Source organism: Choloepus didactylus, chromosome 4 (genome assembly GCF_015220235.1).
Source record: "Choloepus didactylus isolate mChoDid1 chromosome 4, mChoDid1.pri, whole genome shotgun sequence".
In the NCBI taxonomy this organism is placed as follows: Eukaryota; Metazoa; Chordata; class Mammalia; order Pilosa; family Megalonychidae; genus Choloepus; species Choloepus didactylus.
The window spans coordinates 193645469-193667541 of NC_051310.1; the positions used below are offsets into that span (position 1 = coordinate 193645469).

A 22073-nucleotide genomic window follows, 5' to 3' on the forward strand; every position below is an offset into this window, starting at 1 on the left:
GAAAGGACGTGGAAAAGTTGTAATTCTTATCCACTTCTTGTGGGAATGTATAATTTTACAAATGCTGTGGAAGACAGTTTGGCAGTTCCTCAGAACACTAAATGTTAGGTTACCCTATGATCCTTCAATTCCAGTACTCTGCATATACCTAGATCTGAAAGAAGTGACACAGACATTTTCACACTGATGTTTTAGTGGTCTTTTCAGAATTGAGAAAAGATGAGAACAATCCAAGTTTCTTCAACAAGTAAGTGGATAAATAAAAGGTGTATACATATGATGGAATATTATGCAGAAGTAAGAAGGAATTAAGTCCTGAAATATGTGATAGATGAAGCCTGACAACATAATGCTGACACAAAAGGAAAGACATTGCATATTATCACTAATATGAACTTTTTGTATAATGTAAAATCAGTGTGTTAAAATGTAGAATATAGGGGACCCAGATATAGACAGAATCTAGTTAAGGGGAATGATTACCTAATATATACATACCTGTCAATGAGGTTGAACTTAAAGGAATGGGAAAGGACAGGGGTGACAAAATCTCATAAATGGGACTAAAAGCATCAGTGCTGTATTGAAGGTGAACATCATTGAAAGGGGTTGTTTAATGCCATGTATCTCACAGATAAGCACTACAAATATAAATCAGTGATTGCATGATGTGCTTATAAGGTATGACACTGGTACAGAGTTAACAACATAGTAGTATATGGGGAAAACTAGTGATGGCATACCATGTGCTATATTTAATAGGAATACCTTCCTAGAACCACAATAATACTAGGAATAAATAATTAGGGCATAATAAGAGCTTTGGAGTGTTTTGGGTTGTGATAATTTTTTAAAAGTGAGAGTGATGAACAACAAAGTGAAAATAATGTGAGACATTGCTTATCTTGGACAGAATATGTTCTGTATGAAAATAGTAACACCCCATTTAATAAGTCAAACCTTTGATCTTGAGCCTTGCTGTTGTGAAACTTATGGCTGTGAAGTGAAGCCTAATTCCACCTATAATTTTTTCTAACAGTCACTTCCAGACAGTCTCTTTTGATGCTTATGTGTGGGCTTTCTCTCTCTAAGACAAACTCTGCAAAGAAATTCATTACCCACCCTGCTACATGAGACATGACTCTCCAGGGGAGTGAATCTTCCTGGCAATGTGGGATATGACTCCCAGGAAGGAGCCTGACCCAGACATCAAGAGACTGAGAATGCCTTCTAGCCTAAATGGGGGGAAAGAAAGTTTACAGAATAAGGGTTCAGTGGCTAAGATAGTTAAAATAGAGTCAAGAGATTGTTCCTAGAGGTTACTATGGTGCAAGCATCATCTAAATATTTTAAATGGCCACAGTATGCCAAGCCCAAATCAACATTAGTCCCCAAAGTTCTAATGAATACACAGGTCCCTATCTGAGACTCCAAAATTTCACTCACTACATTTATATCTCAGAAATTTAAATCCTCCAGAGTATTCCTATGTCAGATATGCCCCCACACCCAGAGGTAACAGCCTCTTCAAAAACATCAACCTGATGCACCCCCTTTGCCATATTATTGACACCCTTTTACAATATGAAAAAATTAGGGTTGCCAGTTCCCACATATCCCTGAAGACTAACGCAGTAGTTCAATGAGAGGGAGAGGTAGCAACAGAGAAGATAGGATTTAACAAAGGACCATGAATACTGGATCATATAAATATATTTTTTAGTCTCTAGTGTATTAGAACAGCTAGAAGGAAATAACTGAAATTGTAGAACAGTAACCCATACAATTCTTTGAAATTTGCTCTTTAAACTCCTGTTTAATCTTACTTTTAAAGTTATCATCTTCTAGTATTTGTATTATATTTCACAATAAAAAATGCAAAAAAAAAAAAATCAGTTAGCCATAAAAAATTGACTCAAGTATATGCTGTCTGCAAGAGACTCACCTTAAATTTAAAGATAAAAGTAGGTTGATGCCCGCTGTCACCACTGTTATTCAACATTGTGCTGGAAGTGCTAGCCAGGGCAATCCGGCAAGACAAAGAAATAAAAGGCATCCAAATTGGAAAAGAAGAAGTAAAACTGTCATTGTTTGCAGATGATATGATCTTATATCTAGAAAACCCTGAGAAATCAACGATACACCTACTAGAGCTAATAAACAAATTTAGCAAAGTAGCGGGATACAAGATTAATGCACATAAGTCAGTAATGTTTCTATATGCTAGAAATGAACAAACGGAAGTGACACTCAAGAAAAAGATACCATTTTCAATAGCAACTAAAAAAATCAAGTACCTAGGAATAAACTTAACCAAAGATGTAAAAGACCTATACAAAGAAAACTACATAACTCTACTAAAAGAAATAGAAGGGGACCTTAAAAGATGGAAAAATATTCCATGTTCATGGATAGGAAGACTAAATGTCATTAAGATGTCAATTCTACCCAAACTCATCTACAGATTCAATGCAATCCCAATCAAAATTCCAACAACCTACTTTGCAGACTTGGAAAAGCTAGTTATCAAATTTATTTGGAAAGGGAAGATGCCTCGAATTGCTAAAGACACTCTAAAAAGAAAAACGAAGTGGGAGGACTTACACTCCCTGACTTTGAAGCTTATTATAAAGCCACAGTTGCCAAAACAGCATGGTACTGGCACAAAGATAGACATATAGATCAATGGAATCGAATTGAGAATTCAGAGATAGACCCTGAGATCTATGGCCAACTGATCTTTGATAAGGCCCCCAAAGTCACCGAACTGAGCCATAATGGTCTTTTCAACAAATGGGGCTGGGAGAGTTGGATATCCATATCCAAAAGAATGAAAGAGGACCCCTACCTCACCCCCTACACAAAAATTAACTCAAAATGGACCAAAGATCTCAATATAAAAGAAAGTACCATAAAACTCCTAGAAGATAATGTAGGAAAACATCTTCAAGACCTTGTATTAGGCGGCCACTTCCTAGACTTTACACCCAAAGCACAAGCAACAAAAGAGAAAATAGATAAATGGGAACTCCTCAAGCTTAGAAGTTTCTGCACCTCAAAGGAATTTCTCAAAAAGGTAAAGAGGCAGCCAACTCAATGGGAAAAAATTTTTGGAAACCATGTATCTGACAAAAGATTGATATCTTGCATATACAAAGAAATCCTACAACTCAATGACAATAGTACAGACAGCCCAATTATAAAATGGGCAAAAGATATGAAAAGACAGTTCTCTGAAGAGGAAATACAAATGGCCAAGAAACACATGAAAAAATGTTCAGCTTCACTAGCTATTAGAGAGATGCAAATTAAGACCACAATGAGATACCATCTAACACCGGTTAGAATGGCTGCCATTAAACAAACAGGAAACTACAAATGCTGGAGGGGATGTGGAGAAATTGGAACTCTTATTCATTGTTGGTGGGACTGTATAATGGTTCAGCCACTCTGGAAGTCAGTCTGGCGGTTCCTTAGAAAACTAGATATATAGCTACCATTCGATCCAGCGATTGCACTTCTCGGTATATACCCGGAAGATCGGAAAGCAGTGACACGAACAGATATCTGCACGCCAGTGTTCATAGCAGCATTATTCACAATTGCCAAGAGATGGAAACAACCCAAATGTCCTTCAACAGATGAGTGGATAAATAAAATGTGGTATATACACACGATGGAATACTACGCGGCAGTAAGAAGGAACGATCTGGTGAAACATATGACAACATGGATGAACCTTGAAGACATAATGCTGAGCGAAATAAGCCAGGCACAAAAAGAGAAATATTATATGCTACCACTAATGTGAACTTTGAAAAATGTAAAACAAATGGTTTATAATGTAGAATGTAGGGGAACTAGCAGTAGAGAGCAATTAAGGAAGGGGGAACAATAATCCAAGAAGAACAGATAAGCTATTTAATGTTCTGGGGATGCCCAGAAATGACTATGGTCTGTTAATTTCTGATGGATGTGGTAGGAACAAGTTCACTGAAATGTTGCTATATTATGTAACTTTCTTGGGGTAAAGTAGGAACATGTTGGAAGTTAAGCAGTTATCTTAGGTTAGTTGTCTTTTTCTTACTCCCTTGTTATGGTCTCTTTGAAATGTTCTTTTATTGTATGTTTGTTTTCTTTTTAACTTTTTTTTTCATACAGTTGATTTAAAAAAGAAGGGAAAGTTAAAAAAAAAAAAAAAGAAAGAAAAAAGACAAACAAGGAAAAAAAAAAAAAAAAAGACGTAGTGCCCCCTTGAGGAGCCTGTGGAGAATGCAGGGGTATTCGCCTACCCCACCTCCATGGTTGCTAACATGACCACAGACATAGGGGACTGGTGGTTTGATGGGTTGAGCCCTCTACCATAAGTTTTACCCTTGGGAAGATGGTTGCTGCAAAGGAGAGGCTAGGCCTCCCTATATTTGTGCCTAAGAGTCTCCTCCTGAATGCCTCTTTGTTGCTCAGATGTGGCCCTCTCTCTCTGGCTAAGCCAACTTGAAAGGTGAAATCACTGCCCTCCTCCCTACGTGGGACCAGACACCCAGGGGAGTGAATCTCCCTGGCAACGTGGAATATGACTCCCGGAGAGGAATGTAGACCCGGCATCGTGGGATGGAGAACATCTTCTTGACCAAAAGGGGGATGTGAAAGGAAATGAAATAAGCTTCAGTGGCAGAGAGATTCCTAAACGAGCCAAGAGATCACTCTGGTGGGCACTCTTACGCACACTTTAGACAACCTTTTTTAGGTTCTAAAGAATTGGGGTAGCTGGTGGTGGATACCTGAAACTATTAAACTACAACCCAGAACCCATGAATCTCGAAGACAGTTGTATAAAAATGTAGCTTATGAGGGGTGACAATGGGATTGAGAATGCCATAAGGACCAAACTCTACTTTGTCTAGTTTATGGATGGATGTGTAGAAAAGTAGGGGAAGGAAACAAACAGACAAAGGTACCCAGTGTTCTTTTTTACTTCAATTGCTCTTTTTCACTCTAATTATTATTCTTGTTATTTTTGTGTGTGTGCTAATGAAGGTGTGAGGGATTGATTTAGGTGATGAATGTACAACTATGTAATGGTACTGTAAACAATTGAAAGTACAATTTGTTTTGTAAAAAAAAAAAAAAAAAAAAGTAGGTTGAAAGTGAAAGGATAAAAATGTATAACATGAAAGTATTAGCTAAAAGAGATCCAGGGTAGTTATAGTAATATCATAAAAATTAGACCTTAGGGACTTTGCCTGGGTAGTGCCATAATGCTGGTGTGCCACTGGGAGCTCCAGGATCACCATGGATGTGGACCAGATGTGACCTTCTGCCTGAAATATCTCAATTTATTTAGAAGTATCAGTGCACACTTGAGGTTGCATTTTATGTAAAGGAAGCACTGGTATGTGTGTACAAGAGCCAGAACTTCAGAAAAGTGTGAAAGAAAGCAAACAAGTGGATGATGAAGACCCTGAGATGATCTTTGTTGGGGTGGAACATGTAAATGAAGATGCTGAGCTGATATTTTTGGACTCACTTCAAATTCAAAACCAGTTGTTTCACACATTTTTAACAGAGTCACCCCAGGTTTAATTCAAGGAGAAAATAGTATGGTCACCTCTGATAAGGTACTTGTCATTCATTGTAGGCTATAAGTCCTCTGACCCTTACATCAAGAGTGGCCAACTTGCCAGTTTCTCAATCTGAATCAAGAGCAACAGGTAGTCCCATTATTATTGAGACTTTGTCTGAACCTGATTATAAAATTAATTCACCAGAAGTCATGCCTAATAATTTCAGAGCTATTTTCTCCTGTGAGTCCATTGCAGGAGCAGCACTTTCTGTAGGATGTAAAGATGAAAATCCTTGTCTATCAAAGTTACTTTCCACTTCTGAAGTAAGTATTATTAATCCCAAAAGGCCTAAATGCAGTGATGGATATTCTTTAGCTTTGTCCCCCTTGGGTATATCTCATACAAAAAACAGTCAGCAAAATATACCCTCCAAACGTTGTCATACCTTGTTAAATCATGTTCAGAATGGAGCACTTTTTACAATGTTTTGCAAAGGACAATTTCAAGCCTGTAAATCCAGTCAGGGAAAATGGAGGACTGGCAAAATAGATTTTTCAAATATAGCAGGTCAAGAAACTGCTGATTCCAAGAAAGGAAGTATTATTGTGTTACTTCATTAGTTTTACTATGAACAACATAAAGAAAATGGGCAGCCAGAACAGAAGACTGACACAAACCTTAAATGCCTAAGCTGCTTTAAAGTTCTAAAAATATTAATTTTATGAATCACATGAAGCAAAGGGGTTACAGCTGGGAAAGGCACAGCACCTGCCAACATGGCCACTGGCAATTCCCCTCTCCTCTCCAGCTACAGTGCCATATTGAAAGTGTGCACACCCTCAGGAACCTTCCACTCTCTGTAAAATCTGTGAAATGTCATTTGAAACAGACCAGTTTCTCTTACAACACATGAAGGACAGTCACAAACTTGGTGAAAAACCTTACATTTGACAGTCTTGCAATTATATATCATCAGCATTTGCTGATGTGGAAACACATTATAGAATATGCCATGAAATTCTAAAAATTTGCTTTGTCCTTTTTTTCTAAAACTTTAAAAAAATACCTCACCATACATTTGTTATTGTAGAGGGCACTGAGAAAAGAATGTTCACCAGTGTTCCAAATGCTGTCTGCAGTTTTTAATTTTCAAGGAGAAACTGTAGCACAAGACCTAGTATCACCAAATGTTTAAGAAGCCTAAGCAACTGGAAGTATTGTGTTCTGAAGCAAAAGTTGATATTCAAGTGTCCCTGTGACCTCTTCAACCAGGATCAGTGGGAAGTAGCATCCATTACTGTGAGCATGTGTAACTTGGAACCATCACCCCTCTAAAAATAGAATTCAAAAACCCCTCAATAATTCTAGTGTTGGTAAATTTTCTAAAGCAGATATTTTAATCCAAATCAAATACCTCCACAGAAACAAAATGTTCAAACCATGTATTTGTCAATAGCACCAAAAAGAGTGACACAAATGGATCATTCATGAATTTCTTTTAATTCATAATGTACAATATGGTTTGTTTTGAAATATGAGATGTTACTTTAAAATATATTCACTAGCTTTCATGTGATCATCTTGTTTAACTTATAAAAGGTGCGTGTGTACAAGAGAGAAAGCAGGAGGCAAAAAAAGGTAATACATTTTCAATATTTTGTTATTTATTCTAAGTTTGGAAGTTTATCTATCTGTATATAGAATGTCTAAGGTTTTGAAGTACTTAATTTTATTTTCATCTTCTTCCATGCATCAAAAATTTCAATATTAAGTCTTTTCCAACAGAAATGGCTTTGTAATTGGATCAGACCTGATTGTTTTCTCTGCTGAACTCCCAATGACAGATGAAGAAATGTAAAATTCACAATAATGTGGAAATTAAAAACATACTCTTAACCAGTGAGTTAAAGAGTGTATTAGCTAGCATTCTCTAGGGAAACAGAAACAATAGGAGGTATCAGCAAATATTAGGAGATTTTGTCAAAGTGTCTCACACAATTGTGTGGATGCACATGTCCAAATTCTAAGACAGGCTGCAGGCTGACAACTACAATGACAGTTTTCAATGAATTCCCCAGGAGAAGTTGGCTGGCTGAAGTAGAGATGAAAATTCTCCCTTCAGACAGGTGAAGACATCACTTCTCTTTTTGAAGCCTTTAACTGACTGGATGAAAATATCTCTGCTGAAGAAACCCTCCTTAGTTTGTTGGAAATATAATCAACCTAAATGCAATCAACTTGATTTAAGTATATGAAATGTCCTCAAAGTAACAGTCTTGTGCTTGTTTGACCAGACCACTGTGACCAATACCTGGCCAAGTTGATATATGAAACCTAACAAAGTTCACCCTTTGTCAACTATATGTTTCACCTTAAACCATACTTAATGACTTAATACTTAATAATGATCTCCAAATAAAAAACAGCAGACATATTTTTGCCTAATACTCAACTGTCCTGTGTACAACAGGGAATACACTATGTCTCTTCAGAGTACAGTGCACCTCCTTGGGTAATATACACTCTTAAACTTGGTATTCTACAATTCAAACACTATGAAATGAACAGTACAACTTGTGCCAGATAAGGGGATAAGATAGAGAAGAAAACAAAGATATTTGCTTTATATACATATATGAATATACTCATAACAAAACAAGGAAGAAATACTTGTATCATTACAACTCACATTTCTGTAATTGGTCACATGGTTGTGGTTCATATTGATCACTACCTTCTTCCACTACACATTCCATGTCCCTTTTACCCTCAGCAAGCACCTCAATAGGCTGTTGTTCTATGCCTGGTAGGATGAACCAAATCTTCATTCCTGAACTTTCTGGGCCAATGGTAGCCTATCCTAGATTGGGTTATTTCAGCTTTTCATTGATGTAATCACAGGGCATGGTGGTACTAAGAGATGTCCTATGGGATCAACTGTATTCCAGGCAAACCCTTCTTTACCTCAAATGTGTAGCTGCAGCAATATGTCTCCTTGAGAGTCAGGATCAATCACCCAATCCAGTACAGCAATCCCTTTCTTTGCTTGGTGATTCAGAGGCATAAGAAGCCCAAAGTGGGTATGTGGCCATCTTAACTTCTAGTTCAATGGAATCATTGTGTTTCCTGGTGGAAGTCCTCCTCCTTTTGGAACTAAAACTTGTAGACCAGCAGAGCAGAAAGCAAAAGTTTTCTACTGGATCAGTAGGGTTAATAATGAGTGATGCAACTCCCATTTTCACCCCTTGATTCCTGGACCCATGAATCCCAGTATGGGTGAGACAGCTCCTTATATTGGGTGTTTATTTAGAACATACACTAGCTTCCTGGAGATAATTTCCCCAGCCATGCAAGGTATTATCACCTAGTTTGTGTCATAATAGAGGTTTAATCATGATTATGAGGCTTAATCATTCTATCAATCCAGCTGTTTCAGAATGATGAGGAATGTTGTAGGACAAGAGAATTCCATGAGTGTATGCCCATTCCCACACTAAATTTGCTATGAAGTGGGACCCTTGAGCAGAAGCAATGCCAGGGTGGATAAGGCATTCTATAAGACCAAGGATGGCAGTATTTTCAGAAGCATTGTGTGTAGGGAAGGCAAACCCACATCTGGAGTACTTGGCTATACCAGTTAGAAGATGCTGCTACACCTTCCATGATGGAAGTGATGCAGTGTAATCAACCTGTCAACAGGTAGCAGGCTGTTCACCTTGGGGAATGGTGCCATATTGGAGACTTAATTTGTATTTCCCTGCTGGAAGACTGGGCACTCAACAATGGCTGTAGTCAAGTCAACCTTGGTGAGTAGAAATCCATGTTGTTGAGCCCATGCAAAAACATCATCCCTACCACAATGATCATTTTTTTATGAACCCATTGAGCAGTGGCAGGATGAGCTGAGGAAAGAAGCTGACTGGTATCCATAAAATTCATCATCATATCCATTTGATTATTGAAATCTTCCTCAGCTGAAATCACCTTCTGGTGAGCATTCTTATGGGATGTAAATATCTTCATGTTTTTTTGCCCAATCATAAAGGTCTATCCAAAGACCTCTTTGTCACCTATTATCAATCATGTTCCTTCCAAGTCCCTGACTATCTAGCCAAACCATTAGCAATAGCCCTTTAATCAGTATGCAAATGTACCTCTGGCCAGTTCTCCTTCTAAGAAAAATGAACCAGTTGCAGTGCTCAAGGTTCTGCCCACTGGGAGGATTGTCCTTCCAGGACATCCCAGAAAGTGGCTGCAGTGCTGTAGCTGTCCACTATCAGGTGATATCTGCATATCATGCAGAGCCATCTATGAATCAGGTCCAAGTTTTCTACTCTTCAGTAAACTGCTTGTAATGAACTCTACAAGAGTCCATAGTTTTGAGGTGGGAAAGAAAAGATAATGTGGCAGGAATGGAGGCTATGGGCATATAGGTCATTTCTTCATTTAACTTACTTGTACCTTCAGGACCTGCTTGAGTCCTATCTTGAATACCACTTCCATTTTATGGTGAAGCACTTCTGTGCCTGCCCAACATTATAGCTTGGTTGTCAGACAACACCCATCTCATGATAGGTAAATCTGGTCTCCTGGTAACTTGGTGCCCCATGGTTAAGCATTTAGTCTCTTTTAAGGCAAAGTAACAGGCCAAAAGTAATCTGTAGAGGATAGCAAGGCTTTGCTTTAAAATCCTAAGGGCCTGCATTGTGATTATCCTATAAGGCCCTGCCAAAGTCTTCAGACAGTGTCACTACTTGCCACTGACACTTCCAACACAATTGGATCTGCTGGATCACATGAGTGAAGTGGCAGAGCAGCTTGCACAGCATCCTGGGCCAGTTGTAAATCCTCCTCTTGTTCCAGTTCCCACTCAAGGTTGAAACATTTATGGTCAGTAAGTACATGGGCTAGAGTAGAACAACTAAATGAGGAATATGTTACCTCCCAAATCCAAAGAGGCCAACTAGGTATTGTGCCTGCTTTTGGTAACAGGAGAGTACAGATTTTGCCACTTATCCTTCTCACTGACATGCCCACTACCAATGAATACCTAGAAATTTCACTGAGATGTAGGCCCTTGTATTTTCTTGGATTTATCTTCCATCCTCTGACCCACAAATGCCTTACAAATAAGACTAGAGTAGTTGCTACTTCTTGCTCACTAGGTTAAATCAACCTGATATCATCAATATAATGGACCAGGGTTATGTCCTGTGGGAGGGGAAAATGATGAAATTTCCTGCAGATAAGATTATGACATAGGGTGGGAGAGTTGATATATCTCTGAGGTAGTACAGTGAAGGTATACTGCTGGCTCTTCCATCTGAAAGCAAACAATTTCTTCTGGCCCTTACTAACAGCAATTAAGTAAAAGTATTTACAAGACCAATAGCTGAATACCAGGTACCAGGAGCTGCATTTGTAGTCAGCACCTGGTTAAGTTTATTATAATCCACTGTCTTTGTCCAAGACCCATCTGTTTTCTGCACAGGCCAAATAGAAGAGTTGAAAGGGGATGTGATGAGAATCTATAGCCCTGAAATCTTCAAGTCCTAAAGAATTACACTAGTATATGAATTACATCCAGGAATCTGTTACTGCTTCTAATTTAGTATTTTGCTAGGTAAGGACTATTCTAGAGGCTTTCACTTGGCCTTTCTTACCATAATATCCTTCACTCCATAAGTCAGGGAACCAATGTGGGGATTCTGGCAGTGGCTAAGTGTGTCTATCCCAAATATAGATTCTAGAGCTGGGGAAATAACCACAGAATGGGTCTGGAGAAGCTCTGGACCCAATGTCAGATGGGCCTGAAATAAAACTCCGTGAGTTTCCTGACCACTATAAGCCCCTACTCTGACAGGTGGGTAACAGTCACATTGTAACTGGGTCCTTCCCCAAGGAGACCCAGCTTTCCCCTCATTCCAGGGGCTATGAGTGTGAGAGTAAACTGTCTCAAGTCTGAGAACTGATTAAGGGTCCATGATTCTCTCATTTGGTAATTCAAATTAGACTTATTCACTTGACCTAGAAATCTTCTGCTAGTACAGATCAAGTGAGAATTTAGTAGACTATCCATCTATTTTCCTTCTATATAACCCATGATCTACTAGCCACACCACATGTCTTTGCAAGTCAGACTATTTGATTGCTGCTTTGAGACTTCTGTCCATTATGGTGGCCATGACTTCCTTGTCTTTGGAAATTAGGGGCTTCCATGTGGCTTCTGACAATTTGGGATCTGTTCATACCCATTATGTTTAATGATTCCAGTTCAGTGACAGAAATTCCCACAGTAATATCTGCCCTTCAGAAAAGAGTGACTACAGAACTCTTCAGAGATGATGGAGGTAGTCTCACTACTTTGTTCCTCACAGTTCTGGTGAAAGGTGTGCCCTCTGCACATTCCTGGGGCAGGTGAATAAGTCTTACACGACAAATCCATCCTAACATTCCAATCTCTGTAGGCCCTTGGATCCCCTTATCTAAAGTATACCATGGCAGTTCTGGCATATTGACCTCATGTAATTGAAGCCACCTTTGGATCCATATTTCAGCAAACCACCCAGATAAAGCCCTTTCTAACCTCTCAAGCTACAATATTGTATCCAGAATCTCTGCTTGGTGGATCCATATCTACAAATGTTCATTGCAGCATTATACCACATTCTTAATATCCTTCTCACATATATTCTCCCAATTTCTGTCTATACAAACTGGAAAATTCATGCAGTTCTTTTAGAGTATAGTATACCTCTTCATGGGTCACAATTTTTACCTCACTTTTGGGGCCTGTTGGGCTTAGTCTAGTTATAGGTCTGGAAGATGTGATGGTTAGTTTCATGTGTCAACTTGGCTACATGCTGGCACCAAGTTGTCTGGTCAAGTATGCACTGGCCTGTTCCTGCAAGGACATTTCATGGCTGGTAAATAAACCAGATGTTGGTTTATTAAATCATCAATTGATTGCATCTGTGTCTTATTACAATGGTCAACTAAGGGACTGTCTTCTGCAATGAAAGAATCCAATAAGTTGGATTTAATCCAGCCAGTTGAATATTTTAAGGGAGAAGAAAGAACTTTCACTTCTTCAGCCAGTCAACCTCTCCTGCAGAGTTCATTAAGAATGTTCATCAGAGTAGCTAGCTTGCCCCCTGCCGTATGGAATTTGGACAAATTTGAGACACTTTTATACAACCACATAATTACAGCTATCCCCTGTTGGTTCTGTTTTCCTGGAGGACCATGACTAATGCAGAGTGGTAGTGGGAGTGGGTCATGAAAAGAATTAGAAGTGTCTTTCAAGCCAATTAACTCAGGGCATTATGTTGAAGATTCAAATGCTGAAACAGGATTAATCTCTCTTTTTTCATCAGGGCAGGTGGTACAGGTATATCAAGCACTGTAGGGTTAACCTCCCCAGTTAACCTCTCTTTAAGCAATGAGAAAGGGAGTTCTTCAGATGCAAAGGAAAGGACACTAGACAGTAGTTAAAGGTGGCATAAAGAAATACAGTTCTGCAGTAAAGTTAACCACTTGGGTAATTTAAAATGCAAGTATTATTGTAGTGTATTATATGGTACATAAGTCCACTTCTTACTTTCTACAGGTAATAAAATGCAAATGCATAAAAAGTAATGACAAATTATGTTTTTTGGGCATACAATATACAGAGATAAGTGGTAACAAGTACAAGAAAGTTGGAGTTATAGTGGTATAGAAATATATTATTTCATGCTATTGAAGTTAAGTTGGTATCAAACCAAATGTTATATATTCAGGGTGTTAAATCTTTCCCCAATGGTAACCACAATAAAAATAAATTATATATATTATTTATATATAATTATACACACACACACACACACACACATATATATATATAAAGACAGTATGGTTACCACACAAGAAAAAAAAATAAATATAAATGTAAGCATTAATGGAAGAATTGAGGGACAAGAGTATAAGAATCACAAAGGCTAAATAGCAAAATGGCAGAAGAAAGTACTGTATTATCAGTAATGTCTTTAAAGGTAAATATTTTAAAAGAAAAGAGATGGCCATTGATAGACATTGGCAAAATGAATAAAAAAGCCTCACCCAACTATATGCTATCTTCAAAAGACTCATCTTAAATTCAAAGATACAGGTGGATTAAAAGTGAAAGGAGTGTCAACTTTATGAGAAAAAGGGACACATCTAATTGATGTTCTTGAAGAAGCAATTTCCTTTGGGTTTGGAGACTGAGCTGGCATAGGTGTTCTCCAAAAGATTTAAGTTTCTGAAGAATAAACTAGTGAGTGAAGCTTTTAAAGTCTCAGACAGGGATCTGGATATTCTTTAAGGTTTTTGAGACTATTGCTTATTTGGGCTTATCATACTGTGGTCATTTGACATATCTAGGTGAAGCTTGCATAGGAGTAACCTCCAGGAGAGCCTCTTAACTCTATTTGAATTCTCTTAACCTCTGAAGCCTTATTTTGTTGACTTTCTTTTCCAAATTTTGGTCAAAAAACATTCTCAATCCCTTAATGCCAGAGTCAGATTCATTCCTGGAATCTGTGTCCCATGTAACCAGGAGGACTCATTCATTTGGTAAGTCCTGCCCCATGTTGGGCAAAGGGTGATGAATTTATTCACAGAGTTACACTTACAGAGAGAAATTCTACATTTGAGCAACAAAAGAGGTTCTCTGGAAGTGACTCCTAGGCATAAATATAGTTGGGCTTGTCCTCCCCTTTACAACCGTAAGTTTCACCTGAGCAAGCCTCAAGACTGAGGGCTTGACTTATATAGTAAGGGGTCCTTAAGTTCCTATAGCTGTGGAACTGTAACATATAATATTCTTTGAAATTTGTTCTCTAACTACTTGTTAAATTGCACTTGGAAAGTTATCACTTCTATGTATATATGTTATTTTCTACAATGAAAATATTAAAATAGAAAAATGAAAATCTGGAAAAAGTGCATGCCATGCAAATAGGAGAAGTAAAAGGAGCTGGGATATCCCTAGTAATCTTATCTAAAATAGGCTTTGTGTCAAAAATAGTCAAAAGGCACAAAGTGATCATTTTATACTGATAAAGGGGAAAATTAAACAGGAAAGTGTCAAAATCATAAATTAATATGAATCAATTCTGTACTGATAGAATTGAAGGGATAAATTAAGGGTACTACATTAATAGTAGGACACAATACAACACTCTCAATAATGGAAAATCTAGTCAGAAGATCAATAAGGAAGTAAAAGATTTGAATGATACCTTAAAGCAGCTAGACCTAAGGTTCTTGTATAAAACAACTCACCAAACAAAAATATTATGCACATTCTTCAAAAGGTACCTGGATCATTCTCCAGGTTAGACCATATATGGGGCTAGAACATAAGTCTCAATAAATTAAAAAAATAAATTAAAAAAATTTTGAAATCATACAAAGGAATTTCTCCAACCACAATGGAATAAAGTTAGAAATCAAGGACAATGAGAAATGTAAAATTCACAAATATGTGGAAATTAAGAACGTACTCTTTTTTACTGGTTTATTTTTCCAAATGAACAATAGGCTATTTACAAATAAGCAGATGTCCAATGATGTGTATTAAAATGATGATCCTATCATTGAAATCTAAATGAAAAAGTTCCTTAAGGCATATTTGATCTGTGAGTTTAAAACAAACTTTCTGTTATGGTGACAGATGCATTTTACTTTTGTCCAACCCCCCACCCCAGAAAACATATGAGCCCAAACATTTTCAAAGGGCACTTAATATTTAGTAAAACGGTATGGAATGTAAAAATTAAGGGCAGAAGTGTTTTCTAAAGGAAATCATTGGAGATCAGTTTACTGCAAGTACAACATAGTAAACAGTGAGTGCACACTCATGATACACATAAATATCAGGTACTCAAGAAAGGGCAGAGCATGAAACAATGGATATTAAATAAATTATAGATACTTCAAATACAATGGAGAAAAAATATTATTTAAAGAATGAAATAGCCATCTTCATCAACATAACACAAACAAGAAGAGTGAAGTGAACAAACCCAGGTACAATTTTTTTCCCAATGTGTTCATCAGGATGTTTTTGTGTTTTTTCTTTAAGCTTGTGTGCATTAGATTTCTTACAATAATTCTCCTTTGCCTTTCTAAATATTAATATTTTACCCATTTTTCCTGGGTTTTGCATTTATTTTGCAAAGGAAGAGTTGAGCAATACTAACAGCAAAGGAAGGAGAGAGGGGCAGAAAGAGAAAAGAATGCACCTGAAATGGGAAGCAAAGGAGGGGAAACTTCCTCTGTCAAGGGCTTAGGGAAGTTGTTCTGACCTGTTTAATTCCTTCATAGAGAAGAGAAGCTGAGAAGGGTCTCATGGGGATGAACAACTGAGAGGAGTGGAGAGGACTTGCCAGAAACCAAAGAACTCAAAAAAGGGGAATTCTTTTCCAGTTACCTGGGTTGCCCTTTGGGAGATATGTCTGTTTTAATATACTATGTCCCCCCAAACACCATTACCTTTGATGTAGTTTTGTGTGAGCAGACATACCAGTGTTGATTAGATTGTAATTCTTTGAGTATTTCCATGGAGATGTGCCTCACCCAACTGTGGGTGATGACTCTGATTGGATATTTTCTGTGGAGGTGTGGCTCTGTGCATTCAGCATGGGCCTTGATGAGTTCACTGGAGCACTATATAAGCTCAGACAGAAGGAGCAAACTTGCTGTCAAGAGGGACAATTAGAAGAATGCACAGGAGCTGAGAGAGGAACTGCAGTTTACAGAGATATTTTGGAGATGGTGTTTGAAAGCAGAATTTTGCTCCAGAGAAACTAAGAGAGGACAAATGCCCCAAGAGAAACTGAGACTGACATTTTGGAGAGAGGCTGAAGTGTAGAGAGGAACAACTTGTGAGAAAGACATTTTGAAACCAGAACTTGGAGCAGACACCAGCCACCTGCCTTCCCAGCTAACAGAGTTTTTCCAGATGCCATTGGCCATCCTCCAGTGAAACATTAGCAAACTAGAACAGGTGAGAATTGATTTAAATGTTATCAAGCTCCCTGGAGGAAAGAATGCCCAGGGAAAGATCAGTAACCAAAGAAAAGGTGATAGAGGAGTCTCCTCAAAGAGTCTTCATGTCTTGGGAGAGGGCATATAATCAGGCTTTGCCAAACATTGGGTTCTCACCACACCTGACATCATAGTTCCTCATCCATGAACTGAACACAAGCCCACAATCATTTCTGCCTAGCCAGTATGGTCTAAGGCCAGGTGGGGAGGTATGCAGATAAGCACTAACAAAAGATGTCATTGATCCTTGGAGCAAAGGAAAGGATGGAGGGACAACAAGATCCATAGTGCAAAAGTGTGGAGCTGCATTTCCATCAGGGGACAAAAAATGAGATAGATTGTGTAAACATGTTGGAGTTTAAAAAGAAGTTAGGGCATGAATGTGAAGAGGGATTTAGTAGAGAATTTAGAGTAGGAGGAGGATAGGGGGTGCAAAACCTTTCAGGTTTTCTCAGGGTTTAAGCTGATGTTTTTAAAGAAATATTGGGAAGCAGGTCCACTATGGATGGCAGCAGTGCAGGGCAGAAATTTTTAAGAATATGCAAATATCTCTGATTTTGGTCCAGGAGAGGAGGGAGGTGATAAACAGTAAGGGAGACTCCCTCTATCTGGGGAATATAAGGACCATTCATAAGTTAGAGAGATAGGGTGGCAAATACCTACAGTTTGGAGTGACCCAAGTGTCAGCTAGCAAGCACCCATAAGAAAAGCAAGAATTAAGAGGGTGTTACAGTTTGCTAAAGCAGATGGAATGCAAAATACCAGAAATGGATTGGCTTTTATAAAGGGGATTTATTAAGTTGCAAATGTACAGTTGTAAGGCCAAGAAAATGTCCAAAATAAAACATCAAGATGTAGATACTTTCTCTGAGGAAATGCCTGTGGCATCTGGAATTCCTCTGTCACATGAGCAGGGATACGGCTGGCTCTGCTCAACATTCTCTCCAAGGTTTAGCTTCTGGTTTCAGTTATTTTCTCCAAAATGTCTCTCTCAGCTTCTCTCTGACATCTTTCTGTCTGCATCTCCAGGTATCTCTCTTAGCTTCTCCTGGAGGTGAATTCTGGATTACATATCTTAACTTCCCTCTGAAATGTCTCTCTCAGCTTCTCCAAGTCTCTGAGTCTGTACTGGCTCTCTTAAGTACTCCAGTAAACTAATGAAGATCCACCTTGAATGGGCAGGTTCACATGTCCATGGAAATAATGTAATGAAAAGTTCATACACAAAATAGTTCTGCACTCACAAGATCAGATTAAGAACATGGCTTTGGTGGGGGAAGCAATAGATTCAAACAAGCACAGAGGGATGTAACACCAAGGAGATGAATGATCAGGAGTCATGGCTAAGTTGTGTGGAAAGCATCAGTGTCAAGTGTCATACCTCAGGGTGTTTACTTACTTGAAATCAGTGGAAATGGAATCCTGGAAGCACCTGCAATCTTCAGGAGTCCCCTCCTGGCTTGGCTTACCAGAATATGTTACTGGCAACCTACCAGGCAGAATTTTATTCCAGGTCCAGGATTCTAACCATGGAAGGAATTCAGAGATGAGAGAGGCCAGTAGGAATGAGTAATAATGTTTATTGAGAAGAAAGAGATAGTACATGTTGGAGAGATAACTATGACATGTTCAAGAGAGAAGCACGTGTCAAGTGTGAGTGGCTTAGCTTGTTTTGTAGGAAGGTTTTGCTGGTGGGAAGTTTCCATAGCAACCTTTGAACACTAGGGAGTTACAAGGTTTTTATTAACCAGGTGCTTACTTGGTTTGCATTAGCAAGGTAACTTCTTTGTTCTAGGAGGAGATAGCTATTGGAAACTGTGGCCTTCTGTCCTGTGTCCAAAATTTGTCTTTGGGCAGATATTTAATAATTTGTATGACCCTATGCTTTCTGTAAATAACTAAGAGTTTTCTTTGAGCCCATGAGTTTACAAGCTTTTATGGTTTGGGGAGGTTTCAATGGTTTGTGGGGGTTTCAGGGCTTTAGGGGAAATTCTTGTCCCAAGAAATTTGCAGCTGAAGTTTGCAGTTTTGTATTAACTCTTTCAAAACTAAATAGAAGAACACAGAACACAGACTTGATGCCCTGTTCTACCCTGTCTCACTTGGAAATTTGGTATTGGAGGGGAGAATCCCCTGACAAAAGGAAAGTTGCTGAAACTTGGAAGCCTAGGCATTGGATTTGATAATTTAGATCTTCAGTGGCACATAAATTTCTGTCAAACTGTTTATGGAGGCTGAAGCCCTAGGCATAAATAAAAGCCATTGAAGATTGGCACCTAGGTTTCAGATTTGGTTCTTAGTCTTGTTAGTTTTCAGTTTGTGTTTTGTCTTGGCCTCTTTTTTCTCAAAAGTTGTCTAAAGAGTATTTTAAAAAGAAGAAAAAATGGGAATCAACATGAGTAAAAAATCTAGGAAAATAAGAATGGCAGACCTTTAAATTGCATTTTTAAACATTAGGAACAATTCTGGTATGAGCCCATGAGCAAGAGAAGCTTGAAACATTAATGTGAAGCAATTTGGCCTTGGTATGAATTAGAGAATGGCAACAAGTGGTCAAGCCAGGGATTGATAGAATATAATGTTATTCTGCAGCAAGATTTATTTTGTAATAGAATGAACAAATTGGATAAAATTTTATATGTTCAATGTTTTATGACTCTAGCTCAGAATGAAAAGTAGCAGAGAAAATGTTTTGGGCTTGGCATTTTACCCACCAGCCAAGTTCCTAGCCTCTTCTCTAGAGCTTTAGGCTCAAGAGGAGATAAAGAAAAGTGCCAGTCCCCAGGTTAGAATACTGCTGACTGAGATTCCCAATCTCCAGGTGGTGGATGCCTTTGAATTCTGGGCTGAGAAAATAATGACCAAGATTTCTTGTCCCCATGTTGGAGAACACACCAAAATCCTGTGCATATGCTTGTGTCTCCTATTATAACCCCTCCCTGCTTGAGTCTGCCATTACTACCCTCCCTTTTCCCTTCCCAGTGTAGTCTACAATTTTGCCACTTCCTCCTCTTCCTCTTCTTCTCCCTCTGGCTTCTGCTGGAAAGCTGAGGATGACCACCTCATGCCAATAATCTCCCTTGGTATGGACAGAATGATATGTCATTTAGGTGGGATGTCTCCAACTCTGGAGGGCAAAGTCAGGGACAGTTCCCTCCCTGGCAATTTCCAGCTGGAATAAATGACAAAGGTCAACCTAGCAGATATATGTAGGTGCATACACCTTTCTCCACTTCAGATATACACAATTGGAAAAGTTGGATTCTCAGCTATCAAGATGATCTCTGAAAAATGGAAAACCAGTTTAACTTAATTTTTTTGCAATGCATAATTCTGATTGATCTGATATACAATCTTTATTAAATGTGCTATCAACCTCAGAAGAAATAAAAACTGTAATTGAAAAGGCTCATGATTATGCTAATTCTTTAAGGAATAATAATCCAGAAAACCCAGTGTATGCTCCTGGAAACCTAGCTATTCCACAGTTAGACCCCTACTGAAACCCAAATGAACAGGCTGACAGGACAAAATTAGATTACTCTAATGCATGCGTAATTGTGGGACTAAGAAATGGAGTGCCTTAACAAAATAATTTAAGGTCAACAAAAATCCAGATGAAAAGCTACCTATGCTTTTAGAGTGATTATTAGATTACTGGTAATTTACAGATTTATTCCCAGATGACTCAATAAACCAGAGCAGGGTAACTCAGTCCTTTATTTGCCAGAGTGCAGATGTTATTTGTCAGAAGTTGCAAGGGCTAGAAGGATTAGGTAAACCAGTATTGTTAGCTTGTAGAAATTCCCTTTAAGGATTTTCATAATTGGAAATCTACTCATGAAAAACAACAAAAGCATCATGTCACTTATCTCACAAACCTTCAAGCTAATCTAGGAGAAATGCTTGACAAAGATTTTGGCTACCCTCAGGCCCCAGGATGGGGAAAGCACAATGAAGATACATCATGAAGGGTAAGACCCTCCGGGGGGACCCAGAGAAACCATCAGATTCACAACAATGTGATTACTGTAAGGGGTAAAGACAGTGGAGACCAATTAGCTCCACCCCCACAGGTAGCAAGGGACAAAAATAGTGACCTGGAATGACAGGGCCCAGGGGCTCCTTTCACTGGTCAGAAAATCATTCCTTGCTGAACCTCAGGATTAATTTCAAGTAGGTAAAAATTAGGTACGAAATAAGTGTATTTCCTGGTAGATATAAGACTTAATTTCACTTCAAAGGAATTAGTCCCAGTTGTGGGTGTGTCTGAAGTTGCTAATAACTGATCCTTCCCACAGCTGAAGCAATGCAAAATTAGAAAATGTTTATTGACTTACAAATTTCTTTGCAAGCTTTTTGCTCTCTCTCCCCCTGTAAAATGAGTTTACAAGTTCCAGTCAAGGAGCAGGGATCTTAGGGATAACAAACTGCATTGAAAGATCTGGCAAGCAACATTTTCCTAATGACGGAGAGCCATGAAGAAATCCCTAAGGTGAAGACAAAGATGCACAGAAAGTCACAGAAAGATTGCAGCCAGACATTATTATACCATTTTAAAACCAATATCCACTTAAGTGGGAAGCCAGAGAGAGCATTTTGCTGCTAATTAAAATATTTTCACAATAAGATCTAATAAAACTAGGAAGTCAAGATTACATTTCTACTAAATTTAAGAACTATAAATCAAATAGCAGAAAACATACATCTCATTGTACCTAATCTGTATACACGTTTCATCAATATTTCTGATACATACACTTGGTTTATGGTTTCAAATTTAAAAGATGCCTTTTTTTATGGCATCCCATTAAACATTTACAAAACTCTTTGCATTTGAATGAGAGTAACCTGACAGGAATAAAACAATATAGTGGGAATGTTTAAAATGTCCTAAAGTTTAAAATGTCCCAACTCTTTAGACAAGCTTGCCCAGAGATCTTCAGGGAATAAAGCTCCACAGGAAAATGTTTTTGCAGACTAAACACTTTGGCAAGTAGCCATGGCAAAGAACAACAACAAAAAAAACTCAGAGAATTCTCAAGTATAGCTGGCTACTGTCAACTGTAGATACCCAATTGGAATTAATATCCAAGCCCTATATCTGGTGGCTCTAAATAGAAATGAAAAAAAATTCTTTAAAATGGACAGAGAGATACACAATTGTCTTGCAAAATGTAAAAGGCAAATTCATATCAGCTCTAGGCTTGGGCCCCTGACCCCATGAAATAATTTAACCTGTTTGTCCATGAAAAGTAAGTTATTGCCTTAGGGTTGCTTGCGCAGCCTTTTGGAGTAAGTGTATGACCAGTGGCTTATTTCTCAAGACAGCTTGATTTGGTGGCCCAAGGATGGCCTGTTTTACTAAGGACAATGGAAGCCATTTGTGAATTCCTTCAATAAGTAGAAACATTTACTTTAAGCCCCCTAACCCAT

At 38.3% G+C, this 22073-nt stretch overlaps 1 pseudogene; it reads left to right on the top strand.

Moving 5' to 3' along the window:
* The first annotated feature begins 5394 nt into the window (after nucleotides 1-5394).
* On the top strand, nucleotides 5395-6877 carry LOC119533084 (annotated as a pseudogene).
* The last annotated feature ends 15196 nt before the right edge of the window (nucleotides 6878-22073 follow it).